A 22533-nucleotide genomic window follows, 5' to 3' on the forward strand; every position below is an offset into this window, starting at 1 on the left:
TGATTATTTAAGACTGTATCTGAACTTCTATTTTCAGTGAGATCTGCTATGATTACTCTGGAGATGTGAAAGCCAAAGCACAGACATAGGGTTGTTTTAAAAAAAAAATAAATATTTGATTTGGTTGTTTTCTTTTGTTTGACTGTTTTCACCACCTGTTTATCATCTTCTCCCATGATAAACTAATTAGTGTAAAAAAGTTCATGAGGGGGATGCGGAGTGTTGGGACAGACTGGTAATAATTGCTGGGGAAGGGACAAATTCCTACTCATGGGAGAAAAAATCTTCATTCTTGGGTGGCACATGCAATGAAAACCTGTGAGTCTATTGGGGCATACTACCTACATCACTGGCATTTTTATATCTTGTGTTGACAGAAATGGGAAGTAACGGGGTCTACTGGATTTGCATGGGATGACCAGGCAGTATTGGAACACAATTAAAAGTGGTGTTGTTATAGAGGGTTTATTTGGCAGACTTTCCACCTCTCCACCTTTTTCCAACCCATTTTACACTCTCGCTTGACCTTGTCTAAACTTCAGGTTTCTCCCAGTCTTGCTCTCTTGCATCTGTTCTTCCTTCCTATGTGAACGATCAGCCAGTGAATCCTCTCTCAATGAGAATTGAGAAGCTGAGGCGTGCAGGAAGCAGCCTGTTGTCAGATCACTCTCTGATGGCAAGAGTCTAATGGCTGGTGAATACTTTTCTGCATTTCCTGTTACTGTGTTTAGACACTCCTTGCATGCATTTTGCAGGCCTTTCTCATCTCTAGTTTATAAAGAGCTCCCAGTACAGTTTCAAGCTTTGGGGATGTACATGGTCTCCCTCCATGGAATGCTCGTGTAGAAGCCAAAGCATGTCCAATCATTCTCCAGACAGCACAGTGGGAGCTTTCTGAAGGATGTCAGCTGTGGCAAAGTAGAATGACTCAGCTATAGTTGTAACCACTAAGGATTGTATAGTTACGTTTTTCAGACAAGAAAAGCTAGAGAGTAAATCAGATGCATTTTTAAACCACAGAGCAGAATGAAAGTGGTGGTTATGATACAAGCTGTTTCATCACCCTAGCAATTTTCCAGTGGTCTCAACTATAATTTTAGTAAATCCAGCTGTAGTGTTTAGTGAAAAAAAAAGAAAAAAAGATTGTGGTTTTGTTGGGTTTTTTTTCTTTTTAAGTTTTTGTTTTCTTTAATTGACTAACTTTTCACATACTGTAAAATGTCAGGGGTGGATGACTGGAAAAGGTTGATTTATTTCTCTCAAAACTCTACCTGCCTCTTTAAAAACAATGTTTTGTTGTCCCTTTGTCCTGAAGTTGGCAATTTTTCTGTAACAATCTGTATCTTGTGGTCTAAATCAGCCTTATTCCAGCAAAGGGAGGCAGGATTGGCATCTTTGAACTAGAGACATAGAAGTAGCAAGGTTGTTCTTTTATAATCCCAGAGCATACTTGTACAAGCCTGCTCTTTAATTGTGGTGAACATGAGGGCCAGCTTCCCTTTAGAGTACTCTTCCAGGGAGCACATCTTTTTATTTTTGGCTGGGAAATGACAGGGTGTTCTGGCAGGGAACAGCATTGCTGAAACTCCTCCATCCCTGCCAGCAGTGGCTCCCAGATGTTTGTAAGTTCTTTTCTGAAGCCATGATAGTCTAAGAGTATAAGGCAGGCAGGATCTGTGGGCAGAATTAATAGTTTTTATTAGATTGATAGTCTTGGAAAAATATATACTTTCAGGGACTCAGACTGTCTTCATGTATGACATTGTGTTCTGCAAGGTCTACCACGGGCTCAGTGCCTACCATCTATGCTTTTCCCAGCTTTCTTTTTTTTTTCCCTGTTCTTCTAATCAAGGCTATCACCTCTTCCTGCAAATGCTGACTCTATAATAGTGATCCTTCAGCAGGTGGGAGAAGCTAAACCAATCTGGAGTGCTTCATCTCAAACCTGAGGTGGAGCAAGTTAGAGGTGGCCCATCCTGAAATGATGGAGTGTGTTTCCATCCTCCTAAGTCCAGGACTAATTTCTCACTGTATGCTCTGCCCACGGCAATGGCACTGCAGGGGGACAGAAACCAATTAAAAGAATGGGGTTAGTAGGGAATATGAACCTAGCAAGCTTTGCTAGAACAATCCTTAGCTGCTTGCATACCTTTTACAAAGATTTGGGGTTTTTTTCCCTTTTTCCATGACACCAGATGTTGTTTTACAGCAGGTCCCTTAGTCAATTTCTTGCACAATCATACTGGAGCTGAAAAATGATGAAAAGTTCTATAGAAGTAATGACTTGAAGTATCCTTCTCTTAAAACTTCTAGTAGTTTAACCAACACCTACTAGAAACACCAACATGCATATTACAATGATTTCTTAACTTCTGCATATGACTATATGAGTATCCAAAGTATACCTGGAAATGCAAATAGAATAATTTTTATGACTTGCCTCTTCTTACTCCAGTTCCTTTTCCTATATGATTCTTTTCTGAACAGCAAAATCTAATGAAATTAATTGTTTATGTCTCTAATATGGCTCTGCAGAAACCTTGCAATGGCAATTGCCAGGTGTTTCTGCTCATGGTCAGACACTCCTTTGGTGTATAATCCTTAGGAGGTGAATAAGAAGTTTCTTGGAAGGTATTAGTTTCCTGGGTCCTTGTTTGGGCCTGCTGAAAGATCTCTAACTAATTATCAAATGAGTCATGCAACCTGGCTGAATTACATTGTAAAATGTTACACCTGTGAAACATTCTGCCAGATAAAAGTCTCTCAAGTACAACTGAATGTATCAATGTCAAAGTCAGCTTTGTCTGTGACCAAGTAAAAAGCTTTGTGTCATGTGCAACGTTTCTTTAAGTGCATCCACAGCTTGTCCTTTAAATTAACCACACCCAGCTGTGCTGGAAGTGCCACCCTCAGCACCTGTTCCCACTTTGGAGTCCTGGAGTTAGGCTTGTTAAGGGTGATGAGGTTCAGCTGTTCTGGGAATGTTCCCTTCACCCAGACACTGCACAAAAGGAGTCCTGGGAACACCTGAAGCTGCTTTTGGCTCTGAGTGAGAGTGCAGGCAACATGGGTGCCTTGGAGGTGAGGAGAGCTGGGAAGGTTTTGTGGTGTAGTTTAAAAGAATGATAATACAGGTGTGCTTCTCTTAAATGTGGTAAGCTTAAAATCTTCTCTTTGTTACTAAGATATCTTTCTTTCCCCTTTTAGAGAAGGCAGCAGTTGTGGACTGAGAACCAATTAATTGTTTCCAGAGCAAAGGAGACTTCTCCTAGAGTACCTGCAAAGCTGTGAGTAAAGATAAGTCAGAGAACTTTCAAGGTGTTTTCCTATCTAAAAGCCAGTACTATATGTATCTATACTTTGGACTTCATATTCATTGAGGGGTGTATATAATAATCATCTTAATGACTTTTGCTTGGAATTTCAGTGACAATGAGGTCTCTTAGGGAAATAAATTTTATCATTATTGTCAGCACTTGTCAGAAGGACACAGACTTGGGGGTTTTTTTTGTATATTTCTTGTTGTTTCTGATTATTTTGCTTTGGATCTCTATACTTTGTTCAGAATTTTGATGATGTAAGTTCTTAGTTGAGGTGTTTCTATTGAACAGCACCCATTACAGGAGTAAAAAAAGATAAAAATACTGTGCTTGAAAAGGAAAAAAATAGTTTAAAAAGTAGTGTTGAAAAACAAACTTACTCTAAGGAACATTCTGAAAATCTTTCAAAAATAAGAGCCTCTCTGAAACCTTAAAGTTATTTATTATTAACAGAAATAAGTTCTGAAATTTAAAGTCTCAAATGGAACAAGGCTCACTACAGGTAGGCTGAGGGCAGCATATTTGTGTTTGGGGGAGAATGTCCAGAGAAAGGTGAGGGAGCAGGAAAAGGGTCTGGAGCACAAATCTGATCTGAGGGATCTGGAGAAATGGAGGATAAAAGAGAACCATGGAGCTGTCTATAGCTATCAAAGAGAGCTGAGTTGGGGGTCAGTCTCTTCTCCCCCTTGACAAGTGGTAGAGCAACTGGAAATGGCCTCAGGTTGCAGAAGGTTTAGACTGGGTGTTAGGAACACTTTCCTCTTAGAAAGGGTTGTTAAGCCCTAGAATATGCTGCCCAGAGAAGTGGTGGAGTCACTGTCCCTGGAGGTATTTAAGACATGTAGCACTTGGGAATGTGGTTTAGTGGTGGACTTGGCAGTCCTGTGTTAACAGTTAGACTTGATGATCCGAAGATCTTTTCCAACCTAAATAGTTCTATGATTCTAATGAAGCCTTCATTATTTAACCACATGAGTAGAATATGGTAATTCAGAAAAGTGGTGATCTTAGTCAGTTGATCAAGTTAAAGGGAATGACTAATGTTACAGCTGTTTATACCATCACATATCTCTCAGCTGTATGAGTTGTTCCATGGCTCCTTTCATCAAGACTTAATCTGTGATTTATTACTCATAGTAATGAGTCAGATTTCTGGTGGTTTCCCCATTGCATCTGGAGGAAATATTACTTTAAGGTAAAGCCTTAATTGTTTATAGCAATAGAAAATCCAAAAAGTGACTTAATTTTTTCCAAGTTAGCCTAACACTGGATCTTTCTCATTGTTTCCATACAGCTTCTCACAGTACATATTAATGAGGCAAACTCTGTTAAAAAGAAATTTTATAGAACTTTTGGAGGAAGCAACCAGTTCCCTCTTGCTAACAGGTGTAGGTCTCTTCTAGTCACAAGAACGAGATTGTACTGATGAGTTTGGCCTTTTTATTTTAAGAGATGTGTGGATTCTCTTTTAAGAGAAATTGCCCAATTTTGGGGCTTATGTGGCTATGTTGCTTTATTTTTTTTTCTTGTGCATGAACAAATAAGAGACCAAGAAATGTGAATGTTAAATGATGCTCAAAACTACAGGGGAGAAATGAACAATATAGCAGAAAGATAATGCAGGGAGATCTCTAACAGCTAATGATTTAGCTGTTACCACAGTTCCTGGTGCTGTGCTGGCCCTCAGGGTAACTTTTATGCTTATGTTTCTACACCCAGAGCTGAGAGAGCCAGCTCAGGGGAGGACGGTGAGGTCTCTTTTGCTCTGGTCCATCACAGCCTCACCTAGATGTCTAATGGGCAGCCAGTGTTTGAGAGAGACAGAGGCACCTACTAGAGCTGGTCTTTGCCCTGTATCTCCTGGACCCCTGTACAAAGTAGAAACTCAAAATCTGTGATAGTTGTGCAATGCATTAAACATGAAGAAGTGCCTTGCCAACTCTGGTGCCTGAGGCATGGGTTTTATTAAACATACCATCTTTACAGAGTGCCTGCCTCTAACTGTAAATGCTAGTAATTAAGTCAACCAGATTTTAATGACAGCCTTGAACTTATATGCCCTGGATCTTGATCTAGTATTGTTTCAGATTTAGAACAGAAATCCCCTAACCCCATTTCCTCTATAAATTGCCTTATCAATAAGAGAAGCAACCATCTTGGGTGGTCATGCATCTGGCATGTAATGTTATATGAAGACTGTAAAGCAGTTCATAAGATGGAGCTGTTCAATGCATAACAGGAATCTGGATAGCCAAAGTATTCAATGTGTGTCATAACTGTCAAATAACTTTAGTTTGTCCTCAGTGATTCGTTAGTGCCAGTTGTTTGGTTTTTTTCTCAAATGCAATGCAGTTACCTTGGATCCTGAAGTCTAAGTTCCAAACTGCGAAAAAGAGCTCAGTTTCAAATAGTTAATCAGACAGGATAAATATTTTATAGAATTTGAGTTGATTTGTGTCCCTGCTTATATGAAATGATTTAAGCATTCCAATAATTTTCAGTAGTCCCTGAGCCTTATTCAATGTTGCTGTGTGAAATAACTGGCTTGGCCTAGGCAGTGAACTAATGCACAGGCCAGAGGAAAGCTTTCTGTATAGCCAATCCTCCCCAATTAAAAAAATCAGAAGCCTGTTCAGCTGGAATACATACACATGTATGTGTGTATATAAATAACTACAGGTGTAGGCATACACTGTGTATAAACAGCTCAAGAGAAATCAGTGAGCTCCCCAACAGAACTAGAGAGTAGCAAAAGTGGAAAGTAGGGTACACAAATCTGTGGGGAGTTGAGAAGGGACTGCTTTCTTCAGTTTCCTGGGAGACAATTTGACAAAGAAACAGAAGAAATTCTGGCTCAAGCAAAGGAATGGGTTAGTGGGTGTTCTTTAGAGTGCTTTTTCCCATGCATAAGCTTTCAGAAGTTCTAGGGCTTATTTAACTGCATGCCACTTCTAAACAGCAGCAAGTAGAACTAATTACTTGTTTATATTTATTTATTTTCTAACAATACAGACTTTACTGGCAAACAACTTCTTTCCTCTCAAAACTGACTTTGTAAGGGTGGATAACAAAATGACAAAAGTTTGTGGTTTTGTTTTTAAGGAAATTTTTCTAAGATTCTCAGACTTCAAATGCAGCCTAAAGCTAAAATTACACACTCAAATATGAAGTTTAGATAAAATTGGACATTCTAAAAATACTTGAAGTTGGTCTTGCTTCTGCTAACTTCATGGTAGCTACAAGAAATTTTTTGTGTTTGATAACAAACTTAATCCTGAGTCATGTCCAGTATTAGATTTATGCTCCATCAGGTATTTTCAACTTGTCAGTGGGAATTATGTTTTAAGATTTCTATAGGTATCTTTAATTGTCTGTGTGTTTTCAATTACTCTGTTATAAAGCTTCTCTGTAAATGTGTTCCTGGTTTCTTGAGGACACAGGGTTCTGAGGGTTTGGTCACTAAGTACAAAAGTAAGAAAATTTCTATACCACCAAGATTCTATGTGGCCCTTTTTGGTATGAAGTTTCAGAAGGATGCATTAAAAATAAAAGCAAACACAGAGAATTATGAAATTAATTAAGCTATAAGGACATGCTGTGTATTGAAAGATGTCTACTTGGTCCATTAACTTCTCCAAGTAAAGCTTAAGATGTAAGTTAACAGTGGTCAAGTATCTTTGCAGGAAAAAAATTATAAAGAGCTCTTATATTCAACTGGAAAAGACAGAAATCTAATTGTGAAAAGTAAAGCTATGTAAATTCAGACCAGAGATAAGGCAGTCTCTTATCACTGGAACAACTTGCCTAAACACGTAATAATTTTACCTCCACTTAGCATGTAAGTGAAGCTCTTTCTAATAGAGATGCTATAACTCAAAAGCAAATTGAAGCATAAATTATTGGGTGGGGTTCACTGGCTTGTGTTATGCAGGAGACCAGACTATACTATCTTAACAGTCCCTTTTTGCCTTATACTGTGTGACAAAGTAGCTGTCAGCAGGATTAGTTAGAGGCATAAATCCATCTTAATGTGTATACCTATTGAGCTTGATGAATTTTGTAATCAAACTTTATGGATCAGGCAAAGAAATGGTCACAAGCACTTGACTGGCACTGCATGTAGGAAAAGCTTTGTCTTGTGGATTTTCTAAATACCTCCTTGTAGTCAATCCCAATCCATTAGAACAGTAATGGTAGGAAAATATCTCTGTTGTTATCAGCCTTGTTTGCTTAATTCCACTGAACTATCTTGTGACATCCTAGCAAGGCTGCTGGCATATTTACAGCTAACTGCAAAACTATTACAGGGTGATGGAATCTGAAGGACAGCTTATGATATCAGTAAAAAAGACCAGATGTTACATGCAGGCAAATGTAATAAATTAACTGACATAGTTACAATTGATAGGGTAATAGCCCAAATTCACAGACACTTTAATAATGGGTGATATATAAATATACTTACTAAAATCAATTGAGCTGTTCTCATTGTTTAGTAACTTGCAGATTGCCCTGTCTAAATAAGAGCTCAGACCTTATATAAGCTTGTACAGATCTGCTGCATGTTTAACACCCTATCTCAGCAGACTCCTAACGCTGGTACAAAAGTTTCCCATACTGGTGGTGACTGCTTCTGGAATCAGAGCTCATTTGTAGCTGTGTTCTCTTGTAAACAAAGAGGATAAGGAGTACTGCCTCTTGGTGCATGGTAGAGCAGCAGCTTTCACCAGCTAAAGATACATGGATCTCTTTAGGGAAAGAATTGTTGGCCCTGAGTGTGATTTTTTTCTTTAAAAAAAGACCTCAAAGGACACCATGTTCTCTTCAAGGTCAAACTGACATGAGCAAAAAAAAAAGTCTAGAGGAGTTACAGGAAAAAAACTACTGTGCTCTTTGTAGAGACTCCTTAAAGGAGCATGCCAGGTTTGACATGGAATTAAAAACAAAATCTGACTCTTATTAACTAATTAAAATATGGTATTTGTGTCAGCTAAGTACACAATGCCCTTTAAAAAAAGATCATTATCTTGCGATCTGTTGATCAAGGTTGAACTGTCTCTATAATAAAATCTGAGAATGTATTTAAAAACTAACTAAATTCCTCTGAAAACCCATTAAATCCTAGTGATTCAACACATCCTTATTGTCAATGTCCACTGAAAATACATATTTATTTCACTAAAATTATTATAGTCTGTCTAGCAGGACTCATATTCTCTGGTTTAATTTGTGACTAACTTATCTGTGTTTAATAGCTACGTATAGGATGGTCTTAGAGGCTACAGAATAGTCTTAGTTCATGTTTTTGAAAGGGTGGATTTAAACTGACTTCCCTGGAAAGCTGGTGAGGCCCCAGCTATCCCTTCTCAGCAGGGTGATATTAGTGAGTGCTCTGGACCTTGGCAAGGTTTGCTCCCTTTTTTCTGTGGTGTCTGCAAGGTGGAGCCCAGGGCTGGGCAGTAAAGGAGACAGGAATGGGATTTCCAGGCCCACTTGTGCCTGCTGCTGTCCCTGCTTGCCCCATCCCGAAGGGCTGGCTATGAGTCCTTCTGCTGCAAGTAGTGGGGACAGTCCTCGGTACCTCTGTCTGTGGCTAGGGACAAACAAGGTTCTGAGTGAGGAAGGGATTTTTCTGTGGGTTGAGGACTTCCCTGGCTGTTGGACTTCTGCAGAGACTGGAAGAATTCCTGCCAATGCACTCAGCTTGCACTGCTGAACAGGCAAAGCTTTATCCTTCCCTGACAAACCCAGAAGGGCAGTACCAGGGGTGGGATCGTGTGATGGTGAGTGGTAGGTTTTGACCAGTACATTGTGGCTGTGAGTGCCCAAGGGTGTATTTGAACTGTTCTTGTCTTGACTCCTGCAGGTGTAAATGGCCTCTAATATGGCTCCCGTTGTTACTTGGCTTAGTTTTACAGAAAAGGGTAAAAATTCAGTCATAAATAAACTTGTATTCTTCAGGATGATCTGTAGTCTGAAGTTCATCTCAATCAAAGCTGAGACCAATTTACATCTATTCAAGGCCAGTTCTGAGTGCATTCATAGTACAGTTTTCTTTCGCTTCTTTCAAGAACCATTATGAGAGTTTCTGTAGCTAATTTAGAAGCAAAAGCTGCATTGATAGATGGTGTTCAAATGTTTTTGAAAAGATTAGGAGTAGGGATCAATTCCTGCAGCAGCATTAGAACATTGGCCAGGGCATTTTTGACAAGCATAGAATATTCTTGGACTGGGCTACAGTAGGCTCATTTATTCCATGATGGAAAAGTGGCATTTTTGAGAATGGAAAGCAGTGTTGCAAAAGACAGATTTCCTAATTAGCTCTTGTTACTAAACCCTGCACTAGGCTACAAGTCATGGCTTGTGGCAGCATTCTAAGTTGTAATTTGACCTGCAAAAGCTGTCTATAGGGACAGTCAGAAAAGTAGTTTTACTGTGGATGAGCCCCTTTGTCCTAGGAAGGAAATTATCAGTAAATCAGAAGAATGTCCAGGTGACTGTGTGTTCTTAAAATACTGTCATAGTAGCCTTGAAGTTTTCATTGAAAACATCTTTAATGATGCAGTTTCTTTGCTACTTCCTTTTAAAATCCTGGTAACGCATTGCAAAAGTTGTAACAACTTAAAGGATTGAAATTGTGTTTGAAAAGCTGGCTAATGTGGGTTTGATATCTTTTCATGTAACCAAAATAGCTACCTGCATATAGTGACAACTGTTCAGAAATGCAAACCAGATTGAGGCAAACAAAGCATCATTGTGGAATTTGAGGTAAACAGGATGTAAATAGAACACTTGGAATAAATGTGCTATTTCTAGAACAAGCAATTATTCAGCCTTTCATTTTCTAATAATTTTTTTATTAAACTTATTCTTATAGATGGAAAAAAATCTTTGCGTAATATATAATTCTCAGAAAAGATTCTATCACATGTGTTTAATAATGTTTATTGTTGCATTACACATTTGGAGGACAGATGACTCCTTCTGGTAAGTTTTTACAACATCCAGGGCAGGTTTGCAATGCTAGACTGAATGAAGGTGCAAGGCATTATTAAAGAAAAAAATAACCTAATAACTAGCTAATTATGATTAATTATTAAAGAAAAAAATATAATTAGTGAGTCTATGATCCTTGGTACCACAATTACATTCACAGTTGCTTCCTTGCCTGCTTTCTGGAGAGATGGGGAGGGAGGAAGAGTTACATTTTCCTCTTCCCACATGGTTGTTAAGTAGATAATTATATTACCTCTTGTTACTGTCATAATTCTGTTGTAATGGGGATCAGTGCCCCATTTACTTAATGCCCCAATACTTTAAAGAAAAAATCTAAATTCGCAGGTTTGCTTAACATCTTAAAGACCAATTTCATGGTTTATTTTAGCATCTGACAAAATAAGGACTGAAGTGAAATGTAATGCAATCTAGTTTAAGAAACAATTTCTAGAACAGCCTTGCAGTCACTGAAGCCAAGGGCAGCATGTTAGTTTTCTCTGCAGAAGGAGGATGAGGCAGCTGGTCTTTTAATAGAGAAGGATAGGGGTTCTTTATTATTATGCAGAAATTTGGTGAGAATTAGATAAAGTCTTGAGCTGTCAATTTAAACAGAGCAGATATCAAAAACATAATTATTTCTTTAGATGAATTGTGAGTTGAACAGATATAACTATGAACTAAAAAAAATTGCCATTGAAAATTCTGAGGAGGTAAAGGGGTAATGGAGGTAATGTCCAAGGAAACATTTGTAAGGACTATTTGGGATGGGGTGTAAATACTGTCTGAAAACCAAGAACTGATCTTCTGGGAGTTGTCATGAGTTTCTGGGCTTACTGTGATGTGGGATACAATTTCCCTGCAATATGGAAGACAGTGGCATCCATCCCACAACTCAGATGATACTGCACATTTAAATAATTAAATCTTTGGATGAAATCTGCATACTGTCAATGTATACAAAATACTTTGTGAAGTGAAAGTTTGTTTCATAAAAGAAAGACAAGCTGAGTACAGTTTTCCATCAAGAATATTTTTATTTTTTTCTTTTGAATGTAAGCAAATAATACAAATTGCCATAAAAACTCTACACTCTTTATCAGGTATAAATAATAGCATTTATTTTCCATTGTGTACTTATCTATCAAAGATTAATTTTATAGCTTTTGCATCTAATTAATGCTAATGTTTTCATGGTAACATTTTTTATGGAATTCCTTTTTTATGGAATTTTATGTTCCTGTGGAACAGCTAGAAAAAGGTATGCAAATGTTTCTCATGCCTTTTTAACTCCTTCCCTTGTCTGAAGGGAAGAGCTTATAATGTTTTACTTCTGAAGCAGCTCTAAAAGACAAATCTGAATTATTTTGTAGCCCAAACGGAAGTCAATATGAGGCAGGAGAAATCTCTCTAATTGTTTATCACTGTTTGTAGTCCTGTGCCTTTTAGCTAATTGTGCTGTTAGTTTCAGGCCAGGTGTGAGCAATTGCACAGTTTATTCTGTAAGGTGATACAGAAAACATGAGGAATTCTGGTTCAAGCAGGAAAGGAATGAGCTTCCAAAAGAGTTGGAGAGGAAACAACAAATATCTAATGGACATCTAAATTTCAGTCCAGCACCAGAAACACAAGAGCAGTACTATTAAAACCTCACCTTCTCTATAGGACACGTATTTCTAGATCTGCAAGAACCACCCTCCTTTCCCAAGATGGAATCAGCTGCACCTCCACTGTCTCTGCCTCTGTTTCCTTGCTGTAAAACCTTGCAATAAAGGCAGCTGCTGGCTCCTGCATTTCTAAACGCTGCCTTTTCCTCATTTTCTTTAGTGTCATTTCCAGCAGCTGAAAGGTTTATGCCCCTAAACCTATCTTCTATGAGAATGGAAAGATTTTCTTTCCTGCTATAGTTTGTGCTGTATTTTCTAGGTGTTGAATACTTTCAGTTTCTTTCCCCTTCTCTAAATGATCATTCTTAGTCTGGTGGCCACAGTGGAGGTAATCCTTACCCTGTGACACATGCAAGATCAGTAGAGCAAAGTGACTATTTATGGAATATGTTTGTAAATGGCTGCAATTCCCTGATCCAATTTTATGAATAAGCTACATACACAATCCTATATTGTCATATTCTTTTTAGAAGAAAAATACTGTTTACCTACTGACTTTTATCTGTGGGTTTACCTTTTTTTTGCTTGTCTAGGATTAAAATTAACTTTGACCATCCAACATCCATAGAGTGAGCGGTACCAGAGCCAGTGCAGAACTCTTTGAGACACCCTTCTCTCCTGACAGAGAGCAGCTGACAGCTGCCCTCTGGATATAATTTTCAAACAATTTAAAATCCTTACTGAAGTCAGGGTGTGACATCTAGTGCTTCTCCTCTGCCCATAGCACCTGTCATCTGAAACAAATAATGTCAAATCAACCCTATTCTCTTCTGTTACATTGTAATGTCCATTATGGACGTGTCAAATGTCATGTTATCATCTAAGTATTTCTAAGGAGTCCAAGTATTTTTCTGCATGTTGAAGTTAAGCCAGCTGGGTTATTTTCTTTCAGCATCCTGTCTCTGTTAAAACATCTGCTGGTATAACAGAGTACAGCTGCAATAGCATTCATGTTACAAGGTATCTACAAGTTTCACAGCCAACTATGGGAATCTTTAGACACAGTGATGGATGGTTTTGACAGCAGCAGTAACTCACTGTGACTGACTCATTCTTAAGTCCTTACAGCCACTCCATGTGCAAAACTTACTGCAAGGGCCTGACCTAACAGCCACCAAAAGGAGACTTCAACCTTGCCTTGAAGCAGCAGGTGCTGGCTACAACTAGGTGTGGAACAAAGCCTAAGCAAAAGCTTACTGCTGGTAAAAGTCATTTTACAACAGGGTAGATTTTGCTGAAAGCCTGCTTTAAATTTTTAATTGCATAAATAAATGATCTAAGATGTTTCTTTAGGTCTATCTTTTACTTGGACTTCTAGTTTAGTAAAAATATCCAAGTGTGTGCAAACTTAAAACAAATTTAAAATGCTGTGTTGTGAATTAGTTGTTAACTTCTAAAATAAAGGATAAAACAATGGCAAAGTGTATAAATGTGGCCCCTCATGTTAAAGTAAAAATACTTTGTTATTAAGATTCAAAATTCTGCATTTCATGAATTGGCAGCTGTATCATATATAGGCAAACTAACTCCATGTTTGTCTAAAAGATTTCCATCTGTTTGTATAGAGTGAGGTGCTAGAAGTGCCTGGAAATATATTACAAAGCTGTAAGAAGAGGGGATTTAAATAATACCATCTATATGCTATAATACTTAGCAGATAAGTATTGTATCATATAAGGTTTCTAACCAATTTAATCTATAACTCATGTGATCTGGCTTCTTAATTGAAGTGATATTTAAAATTATACCCATTTGTGTGTAGAACTGGATTCTGTTCAACTGTCAGGAGTATTGTGTTAAAATAACCTGCTTCACTCTAAGTTTTAAAACATAAAATATGGGTAATTTCAAATTCAGTGAAGGTGCTGTTAGTTAAACACACTTGTCTGTTAAATGCTGCCTCAGTGAAATTACTTAGATCATTTAAGAAAAATGAAACAGATATAGTGAAAGCTACTAAAAGATGTGACAGGCTGTGGGTGAATAGCTAGAGCCAATTCTGGCTCTTGAATATGCTTTTGACTTCTGATCATGCACATTAGGGAGCAGAATTTGGGCCAAATGCACACAGTCCCCTGAGCACTAGCAAGGTATGATGCAGCAAGCATCCTCTCCAAAGGACTGAGCCAGGACAGTGCCCTGGCATGTGTTGCTTTCCTCATGAGGAAGTTTGTGTAGTGTGTGGAATGATGCTTATGAAGGAACCCAGCTCTGGGTTTGGGATATTCCTCTAACCCCAGCTGAATTATTTCCTCTCAGGATGATCTGGGCACTGTAAAAATAAGTCATAGCACTGAATGCCTAGTTAATGTCCATGATACAAAGTGGGCACTTTGTTATTTTTTCTTGTTTTATTAAATCCGATTCAGCAAATAAAAACATCTATAGCTGTTCTGTATCTTCCTGCTAATGCAGACCTGTTGAAAGGAAAATTTGTGAGCTGGGAGACCTTTTGTATGTTGCTTTAAGGATGTAAGTTGATCTACTTGAATTTGGCCATCAAAATGGCTGCAAGTGACTTTGGGTTAAGAATAAAAATGCTTATGGAAGAGCAGAGCTGTGACATGCATACAGCTCTTCATGAGAAGTGATTCCAACGTGCTTAAGAAACACAGACATGTTGGATTCAGCCTTTCAGAAAAGGTGAAAAACACCAGTTTCCTTGTGTTAACTTTGTTTGTCTGTCTCTAAAGGTGCTGAGACTGGCACTGTCTGTGACTGAGTTTTGCTGCAGGCTCAGTGGATGTTCATGGTATGGATCAGGTCCTTCAGCAAGATACTTAGCCTAGTAACCAGAAGCAGATTTACTCTTATCTGTACAGTTTTGCACATGTCAGAAAGGTGTGTTTGCAGCAGCTCTTGTTGACTGGTACTAGGAATGCTGCTCACTTCAGAAGTCCAGAGTAAACAGGAGCAGGAACTATAAATACAAAGTAGATGAAAAATTAGTCCCTCTCCCTAGAAAAAAATTCAAATAATGGAAGAATTCATCAAAATATGATGTGATTAGCTTTAATAGTTAAAAGACAGTATGATATATTCAACATATAAGATACAAGCTGAAGCCTGCCTTGTAAAGTTGATATGTTGGTGCTTGGGAACTAAATGATTTTCAATAAAAAAAAAGTTTGAGTCAGCTTTATCTCAGCTGAGGTCTATTATTGAGCATTCAACTGGAGAGAAGGCAGACAGAGTCCTTCTCTTCCCCTGCCATTCTCAAACTCTAAAGGATTAAAGTAATCTCTTCTATGATAGTGAGTGTAGAGAAAGCATTTTCCTGACTCCCCCTTCTCAGGGTCCTAGGGGAAAACATTCTCATTGCAGGAATAAGGCACTTCCCTCCTGGCAGTCTCCCCCTGCCTCTCTTTTGAACACTTAAGCCTCTATGAGACATACTTGGTCCCTTAATGAATTCAAAGGTAAAGTTAAAGCTTATCAAGCATAACATTTCCTCTAACGTACTTGCAAACACCTATCTTCATGTAGTGTAGTCAGCATCCCTACTCTTGCTTTATACTGTGCAGCTGATAGAATTGTGCATTTTCCTCTTTTGGCATTGTTTTATGTAAGCTGTAAAAGTTCAAGCAAGTGTAAAGTGAAAATTCCTGCCTGAGATGCTGAGAAACCCAAAGAGCTCCTTAGTATGAAGATAGCTAAATAACTACATTACAACAAAGTACACTTTGGAGTGTTTTTTTTATCAGGAATGCTTTACAAATAACTGTGGAACAGGTATTTTGGAAAAAACCCAACCCTATGGCTTATCAGCACCAACATTTTCAGTTGCATAGTCCATTTTGGTTTAGGCCATGTTACTGCCATTTAACTATCAAGCAATCTAGGCTTTGAAAATTTGTTCCAGTTTCAGCCCATTATTATACATAATAATACATATACTTGTGTATAATTCTCAGTCAGCAGCTGCTTATAACTTAGGCAAGATTGAAGTGAATTTAGATGCTATGATGAAAATACTCCCTTTAAATAGAAAAAATTAACCTCTGTCAGCAAGGTAATAACTTCTAAGGCCATTCTATTTTGGAAAAAAATATTTTGGAGCATTGTCTTCTTGAGACTTATAAATTGCTTAGTTGTACTGCTTAATATGTACTCTATGTAAAAAAATACTTGGGCTGAATAATGTGTTTTGGTTTTTTTTATTTCTTAAGCCAAAGATCTAATTTCTAAGGTTTAGTAGAAAAAATTAGTTAGGAAATGTATTGAGAGATGAATGGCCATGCTGAAGGTGATCACTGACATTCAAATAGAAATTTCTTGCGTGCACAGAGATGTAAGATACTCGTATATTGTTTATATATCCATAACATTATTCCCCTGCTCTTCTGAATAAAGTCTCTAGCTCTTTGTAGACACCAGTCACAAGTTAAAAGCAGCAATGATTGCTTTGAAAGTCACACTTGGTGTATGAAAACTGTCTGCTCCTGGATGTTACAAGCTCTCAAGGTAGCACCCACAGGAAATAGTACAAGGCTAAGAGAGCAAACAAGCTGCCTTAGAGCTGCCTCAAGCAGAAACTATACTCTGATAAAATGATAACCTCCTTTATAGTGGCTGTATGTAGCACTGTTTTGTTTTGTTTTCTCCTCTTCTGGTGACAAGTGAAAGATATTATTTCAGTCTGAATCACACTCTCATACATACATATTTTGTGGTTCCTGGGTGATATTTGGCTCTTTCACTTACAAACAGCTGCATGATTGAAGGCTGATTTTATACTAAAATCCCTCAACTTTTCTGGGAGCATGCCTTAAATATGATGACTGGAAGTAGAATTTCATAACTAAAATAACTGTTATTCTATCTAGAATTCACAAACTCATTTTACCTATTCTTCCCTGTTCCAATAAAACATTAAATTAAAGTCTGGAGTGATGCAAAAGATCTTGTGCCCACTTGTGAAAGTCAATCAGCAAGCCCCCAGTTAAACACTGTATTAGTTGTGCAAGAACAAATCCCATGTGTTTCAACAGGAAAAGGAGAACTTGATTTTGTGTTCTTCAGTAAAGATAGTCCAAACCTACCATCAGTAAAGCCCAAAGCAAGAGGGTTTTTTCCATTGTTTTGTTGGGGTTTTGGTTTCTGTATTTTTAATTGAAGTAATGCAAATTCAAAGCCCCAGAAGTATGTCTGTGTGCATTTCTATATAAAATGCTCCCATGTTGCAATAATGGCAAAGGCTTGAACACTAATAAAAAAAAACACTCAAGCAAATAAAGTAAGAAAGGCTTCTTGCAACCACAATTTATACATTGCAGAATTATCCCTGCCCACATGATGAAAAAATTATATGTTAATTCATTGAGAGGTGCTTAGAGCCTTCTGTGTTCACAAGTAGTTAACAGTGTGCAGTGCAGTTCTGGGTCCATCTTTACCTCTGAATCTTTAACATATTGGCATTCATCACACCACTTATATGTGTGAGACCAGAGCTCTTGATACTGCCAAGGATTGAGAGCTCCAGTTGTAAGCAAGGAGCTGTAGTTACAGCAGACAAATCCTATGGTTAATGCAAGAAGCAGGGCAGGGCTGAGACCAGATCAATATCTGTCCTCTCAGTGTGGGAAAGGGGGAGGTACAGGAGCAGTTTCAGAAATATACTGCCACCTCCTTCCTGCAAAATCCTACTTCATTGACACAGGGAAAAAAATAGGGAACTTATTGACAAAGGGAAAAAAATGCTGTTGATCAATGAATGTGAACAGTTCAGAGCCCATCTTGAGCTGATTTCTAGAATAAGCCCTTTTCCTACATGAGTGTCTCCCACACCACAGCTCCACAAAGGTAGCCCAGGGCTGTGAAACCACAGAGGCATTTTGTCTTGGGTGGGGGAGCAAAATCCAGCTTTGTTTTGTGCCACAGCTCCTGTCAGCTTGTTATGCTCCCCTGGGGCAGGGTCTGGTCTGTGGTAACATCAAACCAGGCAAGGGACTAAAAGAGAATGAGTAAGCTATATAGGAGAGCTGCTCTTCCCAATCTGCAGCCCTGGGATGCTCCACTAAAACCTTGTGCAAAGTTTTTTATGACACTGGGATGTTTTTTCTAACAGGCACAGTGAATTCTTCAAGTGGCACCCCTGATTGCTGCCACATATTCTTGTAATAAAGCAGGCAACCACAACTACTAAGCACTCCAGCCAACAAAAACCTGATATTAAAATAAGAATTCAAAATATCTGTACTTTGCAGAGCATTTAGGTATGTGCATGAATCCACAAGATTTGATTTTGTAAAGATCTTGTCTTGTACAGATGATGTTTTTGGCATGTGAATCTTGATTGTTTAATAAGACCACAAGGGTCCACTCTGGCCATCTAGAGCAGTCTGACATACAGCATGACACAACTTCAGAGAAATCACTGTAACTGCTCTTGCCTGTGGTTGAGGCTGCATGTTTATTTTAGAGTAAGAGCCAGTGTGGAAGTTTGGTCCTGCTGAAGTCTTTAGAAACAACATGACAGCCCCAGCCTTTAGAAAGGCAGAGCTTTTTCAGAGAAACTTAAGAAACCGCATGGGAGTCAGATATTGAAGGCTCTTGGTTCTTTGGAATTTTAATCTTCCAGTCTTATATGTGGGATCTACATGCCCATGTCATTTATGTAATGGTTCCTCTAATAATTTCCCTGTAGAAAAAAAAAAATAATTATTTTCTAGTAGAAAAACAATCAAGTTGTGTTTTGTATTTTTATAAGCTCATGTTGGACCCCTTGACTGTCAGATCCTTTCACTGAGTACAGGGGTTTGAATACAACTGACCAAGCTGTCTTTCTATGCTTGGATCATCCACTTGGAAATTTTGGTGCCAAGGAATCATGCAAGTGAGCTGCACATTTTCTTATGCTTTCTTACAACAATCTCTCAATCACTTATCTTCTCTATGATACAAAACTCTATATACACCCAAACACAATTATTTTATAATAATTGTACTATATACTTATGTCGTATGTAACCACTTATTATAATTTAAAAAGTATATATTCACATAGTTCATAAAACTAGTTGGCATGAAGAACCAGCAGGGCATAAAGGAAAAAAAAGTTGAATAATGCAAGAAGCTTGGTGGTTGTAGTAGTTTAAGGTCTGGAATTCATTTAAACTCTAAATCAGCTACAATGTACTTGTGAGTCCTTGTTGGTATATCTTGATATAAGACCCTGAGTACCCTTTCTGTACCCATGAGCACTGCAAGCCTCCTTGATCAGCTATTGTAGTTCTGTTAAAATATTTCAACTACAAGGTTGAAAATTGTTCTTGTGGGGATCATGTGTCTTGCTGCAGCTGTCATGTCACCCTGATCTTTTCTGTTTCAGTGTAATGCTGCCTCACAGTGAACTGCCCTCACAGAGTGGAGAGTGTTTAAGAACTGGCAGTTACAACTGATATAAATTGTTTCTGAAAGACTGAGAAACAGTGATGCTCTGGTAACATTTTGACCAGTTATAGAATTTTCTCTAATAACCCTTGTTGATCATGTTGTGATATCAGCAACTTCTCACTTAACATTATTAGAAGTACATGGCTTAAATTACTGTATATATGCTGTAATCACAATTTTTCTTCCCAGAGTAAGATTAAAATCTAGCTTTAAGTCTTTTAATGACAAACTCTGCTCATATTATATTTTCTATATCCTTGTTTCTTGCTTTTTCTGGCATCTGTCAGGAAATAGCTGTTCTACTTTTTAAAGTAATATTGCTCTCAAGTACTGGATTACTTTATATAATCCAGGAAGAAAACTGATTGCTTCACAATAATAAGACAACTTTGTAGATATTAAGGATATAACTCTTGTTGAGATTAGCAACTGCATAATGTTTGTCAGAAGCAGAGCACTGGATCCTATAAGAAATAAATAAGGGAGAAATGCCTTTAGATTTAAAAGTGAATCCTTAAAAAGGAAAGAAATCTTGAAGTAACTGCAGATAAAGCAAAAACCTTCAGACTGTAATGCAGTAAAGACTTCAAGGCTGTATTATGTGCATGTGTGCATGCTCAAGTACACATCTGCATGTATGTTGATTTATGTACAAATTCATCAGAAGTCAGTGGACAATATCTCATACTGTCAATATGAGATAGTATCTTCAAGAAACTGTCATAGTACAAAAAAATCAGATTTTTTTTTATGTTACTGAAGAATTTAATTCTTTTTCTCTGAGCTCTCTCATTCAGGGATATTTCTTATATTTACTGGATTGCACAGAATAACAAAGGATGGGTCTAAGTATGCAAGTGTTCTAAAACTATAGTATAGCCTAAAAAAACCCCACCAATTTTGACACAAAGTAATGATTGTGAAAACACTCCTATTAGAGGTACAATCTAGAACAAATTATGCATTTGCCTGTAGAATATAATCTCCTTTATTCAGAAAAATGTGTGGAATTTTTCAGTGTGAAATGGGCTTTTTAGTGACTTGTTAGTATTTATGAATTTAAATAGACACTTTTAAAATTCCATTTTTCTAATAAAATCATAAGTATAGCCCAGAAGAAGCTCTTTGCCTGAACACAGGTTGGCTCTTCAAGTATGAGTGATGCACAGCAGAAAAGAAAGTAAAAGTGGCAGATCTTTTTTCTGCAGGGTAGTCATAATTCATCTGGGTTTTATACAATTTTAGTTTATCCAAAAATTAATAGATTAAATTTTTCCTAGGCACTGAATTCCTAAGTTGTGTGGGATTTCTAGCCATAGTGAGTTTGGCTCAAAGAGATAAAGACAAGCCCATGTTTATCTCAGGGTTAGCCTAAAAAAACCTGCAGAAAATGGCTATAAGTTGGCAAGTCTTCCCCTCAGAATATGTCTTTATCACTGGGATACAGCTGAAACTGGCTACTGTGTTTATCTAAAAAAAATCCACAAAACAATATTTAAGAAGGGAATTCTTCTTGACTTACCAGGGAACATCCCTGAGATGCAAATGGGAGAATGGTTTAGTGAAATTTATTGTGACTCTGCAAGAATCAGAGAGGAGATAAAGCTTTTGAAATGCCTTACTCATCAAGGTGTTCTTTCAAATCAGTTTCCACTTATTTCTGCAGGTAAGATATTTGAGAGTCTGATGGTGTCATGGAAGGAATGGTGTTTGATCACTGCTTGCTCTTGTTACCTCTGCTCACTTGTGCAGCCACTGGCCCACTGTCTTCTGATAAAATAAAAAACACAAAAAGCACCCAAAACCTTGAATAATTAATCCTGAATGTTGAACTTAGGCTCTCAAAAAAGCAGTAAAATTGAGCTGCTCCAGGGATTGCAGGACTAAAGTCTGGTGTTCTACATCTGCCTCCTGTGTGGATTATCTGATAAGGAAAATTTTGTGAGCTGTTTTGCTACTGAGCACTGATAGGCCCTTTCTCTGCCACTCATCTTGGTCTTTTTACTGAATTCATAGAAACTTGATGTCTTTGGGCTGTCTTTTGAAATTTTCCAGTAGGTACAATGTTACTGGGGTAGACTGATATGCTTTATACACAAAGCAAGATTGCATAAATTCCATTCCCCTAGGAAAGCAAAATAAAAAACTGCAGTTGTAACAATCCCTCTAGAGCAAAGCCCAGGCTTGCTGAAATGTAGTTGCAGTCTTACCACTTGATTTCAGTGGGATCCATGTTTGGTAGCAGAACTCTATACCTAGTTGGAATAGTTCTGTGCTTTGGAATTGGTAGATGTGGAACACATATAATAACATGACGCAAGCTGGCTCAGCACTTAATTGGTTTCTTACGTCAAATCAGTGCTTTTCCTTTTCTTATGCCCACAAAGACAGTATTAAAGATGTGCAGTCAGACCCTGAATTTTTTACTTCTGCCTCACAATGCAGACCACAGTGTACAGCAGAAGTGGGAGCCTCTTGGAGTAAGGGGTACCTGAGTTTGGATGTACTTTGTGACTCAGAACATGTTTTTCACATGTACAATGCTAAATATTAGTCAGTGTTGCACATTGACCTATACTGTTGCTTGGAAATAAAAAATGTTGGAAGCAGCAGCTGGCTTGATTTAGGTATCTTGAACAAAGAAAAACACCCAGTGCAGTTTGAAACATTTGGGTATTAAGAATGGGGGTCACAGAGAAGGTGTAGTGAAGGACCTTAGGCAGATCTGCAGCTCTCAGGAATTGTGTGGAGCCCAGCAGGCTACTCTGCATAGGTAGCTGGCACTAGATGCTTGTAGACAGGCAAATAAGCCAGGAACCACTCATGATTCTTACTTTTGCATACAGAGGTCTCAAGACTATATTTGCAGCTCTCCTCACTCCCTTTGCCCTTAGCCAATTCAAGGGTAAAGGGAAGAACTTGCAACATAAGAGAAATACAGAGGCAACATGGTGATATATTATTTTAATTTTCCTAGAAATTATAGCCCTTCTTTATTCATACAAAAGGTAGGAATAAATAAAATTTAATATCTTTTGTTGTATTTGGAAAGGAAAAGAGTCTTTTGAAATAGAATTGAAGTGAGAAGCAAGAACCCTTCTCTCTTTCTGAAATTTGAATACTGAGGCAGTCTGAATTCAAGAGTTTTAGTCAAGGGC

General features: G+C 37.9%; 2 long non-coding RNA genes across 2 annotated transcripts in view; one reads left to right on the forward strand and one right to left on the reverse strand.

Annotated features, from left to right (window-relative positions):
• Positions 1-835: 835 nt before the first annotated feature.
• LOC148183593 (uncharacterized) lies at positions 836-2768 on the reverse strand. The gene is made up of 4 exons (XR_015773482.1): positions 2441-2768; positions 2150-2248; positions 1946-2055; positions 836-1674 (listed from the first exon to the last, which is right to left on the reverse strand). It is a non-coding gene; the product is annotated as an uncharacterized LOC148183593 (long non-coding RNA).
• A 277-nt stretch (positions 2769-3045) lies between these two features.
• Positions 3046-22533, forward strand: part of LOC148183594 (uncharacterized) — a 52199-nt gene continuing 32711 nt past the window's right edge. The window contains exons 1-2 of the long non-coding RNA XR_015773455.1: positions 3046-3081; positions 3208-3287. This is a non-coding gene — a long non-coding RNA (uncharacterized LOC148183594). The remainder of the gene's footprint in view (positions 3082-3207; positions 3288-22533) is intronic.

The sequence above is a fragment of the Pseudopodoces humilis genome, chromosome 11 (assembly GCF_049639895.1).
Source record: "Pseudopodoces humilis isolate 2021_Gansu_Grassland_sample_001 chromosome 11, ASM4963989v1, whole genome shotgun sequence".
Taxonomy (NCBI): domain Eukaryota; kingdom Metazoa; phylum Chordata; class Aves; order Passeriformes; family Paridae; genus Pseudopodoces; species Pseudopodoces humilis.